The following is an 11867-nucleotide window of genomic DNA, read 5'->3' as shown; positions in this document are numbered from 1 at the left end:
GGGCTCCGTCTGGGCGGTCGTCTCTGAGGTGGCCGATGGGGGGGCCGCAGAGCCCGAGGGGACCCTCAGGGTGTGGCGCGTGCCCATCCGTGTCATGCCTCTGGTAGGCTGGCTACGGCTGGGGCTGGCTATGGCTGGGGGGCTCGCAGGCTGGGTTTCGTGCCCTCCCACACCCTCTCCTGCGCGAACTCCGCACTAACTCGAGCGCCTGTTTGCGCAGCTTGTTTGTGCGGCTCTGGAAAGCTAAGGCAGATATGGAACTAAGGCTAGGATCAAGGACAACAAAAACTCCTTTTTTACAATGCATAGGGAATATGAAGAAAGCACCGGGTAATGTGGGGCCCCTACAGGGATACGCTGGACAAACTGGTGGTTGCATCAGAGGAAAAGGCAGACCTTTTTAACAATTGCTTTGCCTCCATTTTTTTGTGCAGGGACCAGGACTCCCCCACTGAGATTCAGGATGGACTCAGGAGACTCTGACAGGCCTAGGGTCAGGGAGGACCGAGTTAGGGAACTTCTGGAAGGGCTGGATGTGTTCAAATCAGCAAGTCCAGATGCTCCCCAAAGGTGTTGAGGGAATTGGCAGGGGTTATCGAGGGATCCCTGGCATGGCTTTACGAGCACTCGTGGTGCTCTGCCCAGGTGCCAGACTGGAAGAGGGCCAACGTGGTCCCCATTTTCAAAAAAGGGAGGAGGGAGGACCCAGGCAACTATAGGCCTGTTAGTCTTACTTCGATCATGGGGAAGCTCTTTGAGAAGATTGTCCAGGAGCGCATCTGGGAAGGACCGGCAGGGGGGACGATACTTGGGGGCAACCAGTATGGGTCCATTAGGGGCAAGTCCTGTTCAGACCAACTTGCTTGTCTTTTACGATCAGATCACAAAATCATTGGACGCAGGTGTCGCGGTGGATGTAGTTTTTCTGGACTTCAGAAAGGCCTTTGACACTGTCTCCCACCCCATTTTCATTAAAAAGCTAGGCGACTATGGCACTGATGTCTACACAGTCAGATGGATAGCAAATTGGCTGGGGGACCGCACCCAGAGAGTGGTGGTAGACAAGTCATATTTAACCTGGAGGGATGTGGGCAGTGGAGTCCCCCAGGGCTTGGTCCTTGGGCCCGCACTATTTAATCTCTTTATTAGCGACTCAGACGAGAGGGTGAAAAGCACCCTGTTCAGAGTTGCTGGTGACACCAAGATCTGGGGTGATGTAGGCACACTAGAAGGGAGGGACAGGATACAGCTGGACCTGGACAGGTTACAGGGGTGGGCAGATAAGAATAGGATGGGATTCAATACTGACAAGTGCAGGGTACTGCGCTTGGACAGTAATAACCAGCAACATACCTGTAGCTGGGGAACTCTTTTCTCGGAAGCACAGTGGCAGGAAGAGATCTTGGAGTCATTATCAATTCCAGAATGAACATGGGTTGCCAGTGTGCAGATGCGGTCAGTAAGGCTCAACCGCACCTTGTCATGCATCCAAAGATTCATCACAAGCAGGTCCAAGGAGGTGATCCTCCTCCTCTGTGTGACACTGATCAGGCCGCAGTTGGAGTACTGCATCCAGTTCTGGGTGCTGCACTTCAGGAGAGATGTGGACAGCATGGAGAGGATCCAGAGGAGGGCCACTCGCATGATGTGGGAACAGCAGGGCAGGCCCTATGAGGAGAAGCTACAGGACCTGAATCTGTTCAGCTTCCATAAGAGAAGGCTGAGAGGGGACCTTGTGGCCGTCTAGAAACTTAACCAGGGGGGGCCAGTGGGAAATGGGAGAGACCTTGTGTTCACCTGTGCACCTCCCAGAGTAACAAGGAATAACGGCTATAAGTTGTTTGTGAGTAGGTTCAGGCTGGACATTAGGAGACACTATTTCACAGTCTGGGCGGCTAGGATCTGGAACCAACTTCCAAGGGAAGTGGTGCTGGCTCGTACCCTGGTGGTCTTTAAGAGGAGGCTAGATGAACACCTTGCTGGGGTCATATGAGCCCAGTTTTCTCTCCTGCCCAGGGCAAGGGGTCAGACTTGATGATCTACTTGGGTCCCTTCCGACCCTACATCTATGAATCTATTTAATAGCAGCCTTTAGCTACCTGAAGGGGGTTCCAAAGAGGATGGAGCTGGACTGTGGTAGGGTGACAGTAATTTGGATTATTATGAAGCACTGGATTCGCAGCTGAGTACAGAGGCTTTACCTGTGGCCTAGCAAAGATGCTGACTACAAGGCAGAATGATATCTAAGCCAGCCATTTGCTTATGCTAAGTAACCATTTTAACTGTCAGCCATTTTCTGAGGGAAAAGCAGCAAGTGAGGCTGTGTGCTGTGAAACCAGCTACAGTAAGGAATGAGATAAGATAGAGGGGCCCAAAAAGGTGGAAGATGGCACAACCCAAGACAGAAAAACAGACTGGAATGTGGAAACCATCACGTAATTGGTAACAGAATCCAAGATGAACATATGCAAAAAGGTGAATGGTAATGGGTGAAGAAGCCTCAGGAAGCTTCCAGGTTTTGGTGAAAGTCTGCCCATTGACCAAAGAAGAGAAGTCAAGGTCTTAGACATGCTCATAGCAAAAAGACATGTAAATAAATGAAATGCATAGGTAATTCAGTGCTAATGAAGCAAACAGTAAACAGAGGCGGAGCTTGAGATGGGAGGCGAAGTGGATGGAACAGAAGGCAGGATGGAGGTAGAGTGAATGTTAATGAGTATAAACCAAAGTGTATAAATATGGGGAAAAAAACATTGTTTGTAGCAGAACTCCATCTTTTCTGGTGCGAGGCCCCTTGTCCGAAGCTGTCTCTGTTCTGAATAAAGCTGTTGCAAGCAGTGTGTGCTCGTGTTTGCTCCCTGCTCTGCTCTGGCTAATGAGTAACAGGATCCACGGGTAATTGGACCGTTGTCTCCCTAGTCATTGGGTGCAGCGTGGAGTCGGCGTCTAACAGACTGTTCTCAGGAGCAGTGGTCTCAAGTTGCAGCAGAGGAAGTTTAGGTTATAGCGTAGGAAAAACTCTCTCACTAGGAAGACAGTACAACACTGGAACAGGTTACTCAGAGAGGTTGTGGAGTCTCCATCCTTGGAGGTTTCTAAGACCCTGCTAGGCAAAGCTTTGGCAGGGATGATCTAGTTGGGGATGGTCCTTCTTTAAGCAGGAGGTTGTATTAGATGACCTCCTGAGGTCCAGCCGTAATTTTATGTGATTCTATGATTCTAGTTAATGGAGTCTTGAGGAAGTTTTTACGTACGTTTGTAGAAAGCAGACAAGCACTTGACAGAAGTACGAAATAAGCAAGTAAAACTAGGAAACGTTTGGGAGTAAATTTATTATATTTACTTATGTTACAAATTTATGGGTACATCTATAGCCACACCAAGTACAGTTTTCAGTGTTTGGTCTTTGAATTTTAACGAGCAATTGAGTTGACAGGAATTTGCAGAACTTCTGATAACCATATCAATGAGAAAAGCTCATCTTACAGTAGACAACTTCTGGACAGTTCATTTATTTGATTTCCCATTTATCAGGTTTTCAAAAGTTCATATGCAGGTGTCTGAATGTATTGTATGTGCAAATCAAGATACGTGTTCATTTGTTAGTCTTTTATGTGAAGAAATTTCAGAGTAGAAAGTATGTGTGTGTGTGTTTTAATCTGACTTTAAGTTTCAAGGTACATGTTTTTCATAATGATGGGGGGGTATATGTATTGGACATTGAACTGAGTTATAGTCTGTCTTCTTCCAACTTATCTGTAAGAGCTATATAGCCAAATTCTACTGCAGCACAAGTCTTTGTCAGATAGTGTTTTTACCCTACGTCTGGCTCTCATTCCACTCCAGCCTGGGGCACAGACCACATGTTTGCTCTGGTTACAGACCAGTATAGTAACAGTGGTGGTGGCATGGCAGCTCCAGGGCACAGCCACAGTTTCTGCTGCTGCCACGGGGCCAGGGCTGGGGGAAGCCCCAGGCTGGAGCAGGGCTTAAGCTGGGGCAAATGTAAGGGAGGGGTTGGGGAAAGGAGAAGAGGGGTAGGCAGGAGTATTGATGCCGTGAGGAGCGTAGACCAGGGGTCAGGAAAAATGGAGGCAGAGCAGAAGCATGGAGGGGCAGACAGCAGCTGTGGCTCTCGCCCCAACCCAGGGTCAGGGCTGGAGTCAGAGCCATATCAGGTGCCTGTTTCCTTACTGCCTTGTAGTTGAATCCAAGACTGGTGACTTTTTTTCCTCATGTTATAAGGGGGAAAAGCCTTGTCTTGGATTTGAATAATGCACAATAATCCTCTGATAAATGCTAGGCACTTTCAGCAAATGCAGACCACCTTTGCTAGTGCATGTTTCCCAACAAATGCAGTTAGTACGCTGGATTTGTAATGAAATAACTCAAAAAACTCACTAGTGTTGTAAAGGTTGCCGTGTTCTTTAGGATTTTTTTTTTCACCTTTCATATCTCATCTCTGAAGTTCAGATTTTGGTTTAGATCAGCTCTGTCCAGCTGGCAGCCCACAGGCTGCATGTGACCCCAAAGGGATTAAGCTGTGACACCCCCCCCCATGTGCTGGTCCACACCCCACTACTCCCACTGCTGCTGCAGGAGTCTTCAGAAACTCTCCATCCTTTAGTTTCTGCTTCCTGCCCACACCTCTGGGAATGGGGCAGTGTGGAGCAGCCAGAAGAGGCCTGTTGCTGGGGGACTCCACACAGCTCAGGGGTACAGCAGAGGTGCCTGCTATGGGGTTTGGGGATGCAGTGTAGCAGGGGTCATGGAGGCATGTGGGGGTGCTGGCAGTGTGTGTGGGGGGGCAGGGTGCCTGTATAGCATGGTGCTATGCAGTGTGGCTTGTGCAGCATTTGGGTTGGGGACATGCCTTCATGGCAAGTGGCCAGAGGAGCTGCAGTTCCACTCCAGAAATTAGACAGTCCTGATATAGAAAATTGGGGAATGAGTCTAATCTTAGTCTTTATTAGTGCTTTCTCCATTTTTCTTGCTTTCTGCAGATCACCTTGCGTAGAAAGATCCTATTGTGTGGTCCCCCCATTTAACAGTTTAAAAATGTACTTATTTTTTCAGCTAAAATGATTTTAGTGAATTTTGAGTAGCTCTACTCAATGTGCAGTTTCCTTTAAAAAAAACCTCTGTCCCTAGTGGACAATAGAGTCATCGGAAAGGGGTCCATGGTCCACTGTTTTTAGAACCCCTTTTGAACGTTGTTAAATAAGCACGGGCTTTTAGTAAGTTTAAACCCTGTCCAGGTATTGTCCAGACTAGAATGAACCAAATATTTCAGGAGATAAGTGTGTTAGCACTAGGGGGAGATTTGCCTAATATCTTTATTATCCTTATTATAAGCTTTCTCCTTTGTATACTCCAAATTTTGCTATATTTCTCCCCTTCAAGAATGCTATGGATAAAAGAAAAATTCAGAAAAGTTGCATTAGTTTATTCTTATCACAGTGTTGGAAACAAGTATTTCTTCTCTCCCCCCCCCAACACAACTGAGGTATTTCAGTGGGAAAGGAAGTAGTTTTGAGCACATTACAAATATCCTGTTCCCTCCTTTCCTTGCCTTTTTGCTGCTTCATCTGTTGCACAATAATTGCTACAGGGGCTAAAAGTGAAAATACCAGGTTTTCGACTTGGTATGACAGTATCTATATAAAGAAATGACCTTGAAAATGTTATGAAGAGTTTGCTTGCCTTAGCCAGTCTACTCGGAAAACTTCTGACTAAATTTAATAAAAAATATAGAAGACCATAAGATTGTCCAGTTGGATTTAATTACCTTGGAGTACAGAAAGAAGTAATGGTGGTTAATTGTTTGGATCACTGTATAGGGAGGAATAAATCATTCCTGCATAGAAATCACGTATTGCACGGATGGTTAGCCTGGCAATTGCCATTGGACAAAAGCACCCGGTCTGTTTCTCAGAAGAGAAGATCTGGTATGGGAAATGCTGAGAACCATTTGGTTAGAGAATAGATAGTGCTCTGAAACAGGATACTGGGGTTCAGCTCATAGCTCTGCCGGTGGCCATGTGTGTGACTGGGCAAGTGAATTAATCTGGCTTGTGTTTCACTTTTCCATATGCTAAAAAGCCCTTCAATATGTGATAGGATAAGGTTAAAGGTTAAGGTTGAAGTCCACATTGATGCCCTGAGGTCTGTGGTGATGAGGACCGCACAAGCTGCTGGATAAGTAGTAGACAGACTGCATATAGGTTAAAAGATGTATGCATTTCATTGGGATCTAAAACATATCTACTAAGGAGCAATAAATGGGTGTTGTAAGCTTCTTGTTTACAGCTGGTATTAAAAAACATTCAAGGATGCATTTGGAAAAAAATAGACTGTAACACAGATTATATTACATGATGTTGAACATGCCTTCATTGAGAAAGGATTGCTTAGTTTTGGTCATTTTACTTTAATTCATACTGAAATGATCCAGTGAAAGGTGAAATTATTGGGAAACTTGTCTATGATGGTAAAATTTAAAATTACTTAACTTTGAAGTTACCTGTCTTGACGGATGGCTATATGAACAGCATAATAATACAAGAAACAATGCATCAGTCCTTGATTTTTTTTTAACACTTTCCTATAAAATCAGAAACAAGGGCTGTAGTGATATTGACAAGTACATTTATATCAGAATAAAATACTTTTTTGCATACTTTTTCATGGGTCATAGCTGCAGGCTAGGGTCCAGCTGTGTAGCTTGAGTTTATATTCAGTAACACTGGTTGTGATGGTGGCTAAGAGAGTAGTGGCAAGATCAGCTAAACAGGTTGGCTAATTGCTGGAAAAGGAATTTATTTCCCTTACATACAGCATTGCACAGTGAATGAATTGGATTATTTTGTGTCCTATGAAGCATCTGTAAATGGCTGCAGGTAGGATATTAGACTTCAAAACTCAGATTCATTTGCATAATTTAAGTTTTCCTTTTTAAAATGCAGCAGTAAGAGACTGCATTAGGTCACAGAGGACTGTTTGTTTTGAAAATGCTTTGTTTTTTTAGATGTTAGGCCTTAGACCCACCAGAGGGACCTGCTCCTGAGCTTTAATGAATTTTTACTGACTGATACAAAAGCAAATTGGAATGAATAAGAAGCAAAGCAGGCTACTTGTATAGGACCTAGCCATCTTGCATTCACTGAGATTCATACAAATGTACAGTGCTTATAGAAAGTGTTTGTTGTTAAAGACCGTTTTTAAGAAAAGTAATACAATGCTTTTTGTAAATGATATAATCAAAAAGGCTAATGCAGCTATGGCCTGATGCAGGAAAACACTTGAGTTTGAGTATGTGAGGGGCTCTTAATGCATGCTAGTAATTTATTTTATTTCAGTGGGCCTGCACCCTGGTTGAAGTGCATGGATGGGATGGGGTCCAAAACACTTTTCTTAGGGGTGTACCTGTACAGAAGTTAAATATGAAGGGATTGAGAGCAGGAATGATCTGAGAGTTTAGGACTGAAACCAAAGAATTTAGCTGGACTGGGAAGAGGAAGCGTGATGAGCAGAAAAGAAAGTAAAAATAAATAAAAGAGAAAAATAAAAATAAAGGAGTGTCACTTAACAGTGAAAGGGCTTAACGGAGGACTCATTGCCCTCTCCCTCTCAGTTGGAAGTTTGATGAGCTGCCATTTAAGCTGTATGTGATCTTCCATGTCCCTTAAAGGTCTTTTAAAGGTCTTCTGGCAAAAAGGCTGTTATGGTTGATGTTTCCATGTGAAAGACAAGCAAAGAAAATATTTGGAGGTGAGGGGGATAAAGAGGTTGTTTGTATGTGCCATCAAGGAACAATAAAGAGCCTTAACAGCATTTGCCTTGGCATGCTCACCTTCGAGGAAAATTGTAATAGCTGATGCTTGAATGGAGAGGCCTATGATTTCTGTTTACTGTACAGTATAATCATTGGCTGCTGTTAATTTAATCTATTGTCTGTGTACTAGAGCAGAAAGGAGGGCACATACTCATTAAATATGAGTAAATAAAAAAAAAGGTTACATTATAGCATTTAGCTAGTGTTGTTCATTGCTCTAGGGGGGAATCATAGAAAATTAAGGTTGGAAGGGACCTCAGGAGGTCATCTGGTCCATTCCCCTGCTTAAAGCAGGACCATCCCCAACTAGATCACCCCAGCCATAGGTTTGTCTAGTTGGGTCTTAAAACCCCCCCAAGGATAGAGATTCCACCACCTCTGAGTAACCTGTTCCTGTGTTTTATTACCCTCCTCATGAGAGAGTTTTTCCTAAGATCTAACCTAAGTTTCCCTTGCTGCAACTTGAGACCATTGCTCCTTGTTCTGTCATTTGCCACCACTGGGAAGAGGAGTGATGGGAGACGGTCTGTGATGCTCCATCACTCCTACCCTACACCATTATCCCTACTGTTTTAAAGGGATATATGAAAACAAAATAATTAAAAAACAATATGTGGATTGCTTCAAGTGTGGGATTGCTAAAGCAGGCTCAAGTGCACTGCACTTGGTGGTTCTCCCTTCTTCATGAATGAGTTAGGGATTGGCCCAGTCTAGAAGGGATCTAGTTATTTAGCATACGCAGTTTTGGCATATTGTTTCAAGCATCTTAAGCTGATGTCATCACCAGTGTGAAGAGCTTGAAGGCCACCAGGTAGCATTGTAAATAGACACAAGTCAACAGTGTGGGACATGGCTTGAATTTGTCTATGAGGGCATTTGTTGTCATTGCGAAGGCCCCATTGGTACAAGTTTGAGGCACGGTGACCCTGTCCAGTTTGAAAATGGTTGAGAAGTGCCCAATAACAGCATGGCGAGTTAAGTCCTGCTTGACTGACGGTAGGGTCAGAGGTGATGTGGTGATTGATTGGTGCTTGTGCTGGCCATTTTTCATGCCATTGAGTAAGTAAGGAAAAGTCAAAGGGTTTTAAAAAGGGTCTCTTGAGGGGAACCGAGCTGTAGGTGGGTGGAATATGTCCCAGTGCACTGGCAGCGTGGGATTATCCTGGAGTCTGACTACTAAATTGACTTCAGCATTTGTGCAGCAGAATTAAGGGGGAGCAATGTTACTGAATACTAGTAACCATGGGAGTGGAGTGAGGCGCAGTGTATTATGAGATCAAACTAAAGGTGATCAGGTGTTTGGCTTAGTGAAATGACGGTAGAGGAGGTGTGATCAGTCTCTTCAAGTTCCCTGGCATTTATCCTCATGCTATAAGGGAAGCATGTTTCAGCTGAAGATCCTGTTGATATAAAAACAAGTGGGTATGAATTGTCCATGAATAAATTTATGCTGGAACATGAAAGAGAGCTTTTTTATGAGTGGGGTTAAGTGACGTGATTGTTGTGATAGTGAGGGATTGTACTCGATTGCCTGGCACATCCCTCCCAGGCCTATGAACTGGAACTCACTGAAGTAAGCTGGACTCTTTCCGTTGGCTTTGGTTCAGACTTTAAGGCCAGAAAACTACTGTGCTTCCGCGAGCAAACACACTGACTCTGAGTAGTATGTAAATAAGTAAGAGCACAGTTCACACTTGGCACAAGGAACTGGGTCTCTGAGGTTCAGATTTCTCTTAAGCCATTTATGACATGCACTTGTGCTGTTTAAAGCATCTAATGTATGCTTTGAGGGAAAACATGCCTGCACATGTGCATTCTCCAGTAAGAGGATAAAAATGGACAGTTGTACAAGTTGTGAAGTGTCATTAGTACCAGTGGGTCTTGAAGCTGCCCATTGGCTATCAAGATCAAGATCCATACTACTTTTACTCTGATCAAATGTTAAGTGCCTGTGTCATTACTTCCTTGTTAAGATTATATGTTTTTTATCTAGATTGACTGTGTTAATTCTTACATTTGTGGACAAAAATCAATGATGCCATTTGTATGTACTTGTATGTGTACATAGCGTGGGCATCTTTCATGCATTATGGAGACATTTAGTTATCACTACATTGAAGTACTACTTTTGTATATTGATCAGAAAATTTCTTCCAGTTGACTATAGAAAATATAAAAGTAAACAATTTCACTGTGTTGGGTTAGGGTGTCAGGTATGCAACTTCCATTGATTCTACATATCTGTAATCCAGATTGATCTCTAAATCTTCAAAGCAGTAAAAAAAAGCAGTCATGGCAGTTGTCACTTAAAGTCAAGTTGATCTCTGTTCTAACTCCATTGAAAAAAAGTAAAGGCATTTAATGATACATTTCTCTCTGTATGTGTTGAGAGCTTAATCCAAAGGTTTGTGAATTCAGTGGAAGTTCTTCTATTGACTTCGTTGGGCTCAGAATCAGGCTCATAAGGAGTTCTACTGAAGTCAACACCATGAAGAATGTTATTAATATGATTGTATATTTTAGTGACCATAATTGAACTCCTTTTTCTTATTAATAAGCTAGTTGTAACAGACAGTAAATATATGTATAAGCCAGATTGCCTGTTGTCATTGCTTAGTCAAATTAAAATCCTTCAACTTCTTCTTTTTTTTTTTTTCCCCTCTCCATAAGACACATTTGGATAGAACCTTCCCCTTTCAAATGATGAAGTGAAGACTGAAAGGGAAGGATGAAAGGGAAGGATATCCTCTTTTACTTGAGAATTTGGGTTTTAACTTGTCATTTATTAGTTGCATTCTTAATTGGCTTATTATAATATCTCCAAATTTACCCTTTTCAGTTATTGGTTTCTACTGTCTGCTTCCCCTTTTTTCTTTACTTACAACTGCAGCTCTTTAAAGGTTCAATTAATGTATTACAGGGCTTTGAAGCACTGGACTTGAAGGCAATCATTTTTTTCTTTTCCTGACTGTGGCAGGGCACTGATGGTGCCTGACACTTCGAAGTTAGTCAGCAAGCCCGGGCCTCATTAGAGCAGCCTGCTACTTGGGAGGCAGGCAAATGGTGCCAATAAAAAGCCTTATGCTACTTCAGGGCAGGAAGCTGCCTGAGGAGCCTGGGCTGGGTTAGGGCTCCAGCTTAGGCAGAGGGCTGCTGTCTAGGAGTTACAACAGGGGAGCTGAAGGAGTCACAGCACACAGTTTGGGGACTGCAGCTCCTGGAATAACTGGAGGAAAGGTTAGGAACTCTGGCGGATGGAGGAGGTACCAGGGGATCCCCAGAGGGTCCCTAGCCTGGCTGGGATGGAGAAAGTGGAACCATGTGACCAGGACTCCAGAGAGTACCCCACGGGCCAGAGAGAATGGTGTCTGCCTGGCCAGGGCAGTGGGCCACCAGATGAATTAGACTAGACCTGTGGAGCTCAGTGGCCAGGGCATGAGTAGAGCAGTGCCAGGAAAAAGGGTTACTGGGAGAGTACGGAGGGTAAGGAATATGAGGCACTTGAGGCCCCAGAACCAGTGTAAGGGTATATGGCTCAGAGTGAGGCCCAGAGAGAGTCAGAGGGCAGATAGTCAGGGAGGCATTGTACCACCTTGACTGGCCCAGGAAGGGCTAAAGGGCAGAGGTGTCCACCGCGAGGGGTGGGTCAGTCTCATAGAGGGCCTGGCGCCCCGACTGGCTGGAGAGCAGGGCCTGGCCTACACAGGCAAAGGTCCCTAGAGTGGTGGACTACTACTACTACTATGTCCTCCATAGGAGGTCTGTATTGAGCAGATTCTTTTTGGTATTGGTTGGTGGAATTGGAGCTTGCTCCATCCACTCCATGCATTGACCTGGTATTGCAGTGCTTCCAGGACTGGTGCAAAAAAACAGAAAAAAAAAAAAACAAAAAAAAACACTACTACTGAGAGGTGGGAGCCGGATCCATCTCAACTCTCATGAAGGGGGCGAGTAGAGCCACCTGAAAGCTGGGATGTGAGTGATTGGGCGTACGGCTGAACAGGGGCCATGATGAGCCTGAAGGAGAACTAGG

Source organism: Crocodylus porosus, unplaced genomic scaffold (genome assembly GCF_001723895.1).
Source record: "Crocodylus porosus isolate Cpor-Errol unplaced genomic scaffold, CroPor_comp1, whole genome shotgun sequence".
Lineage (NCBI taxonomy): Eukaryota > Metazoa > Chordata > Crocodylia > Crocodylidae > Crocodylus > Crocodylus porosus.
The sequence above is the reverse complement of the archived record's forward strand: the minus strand, read 5'-3'. Positions refer to the sequence as shown.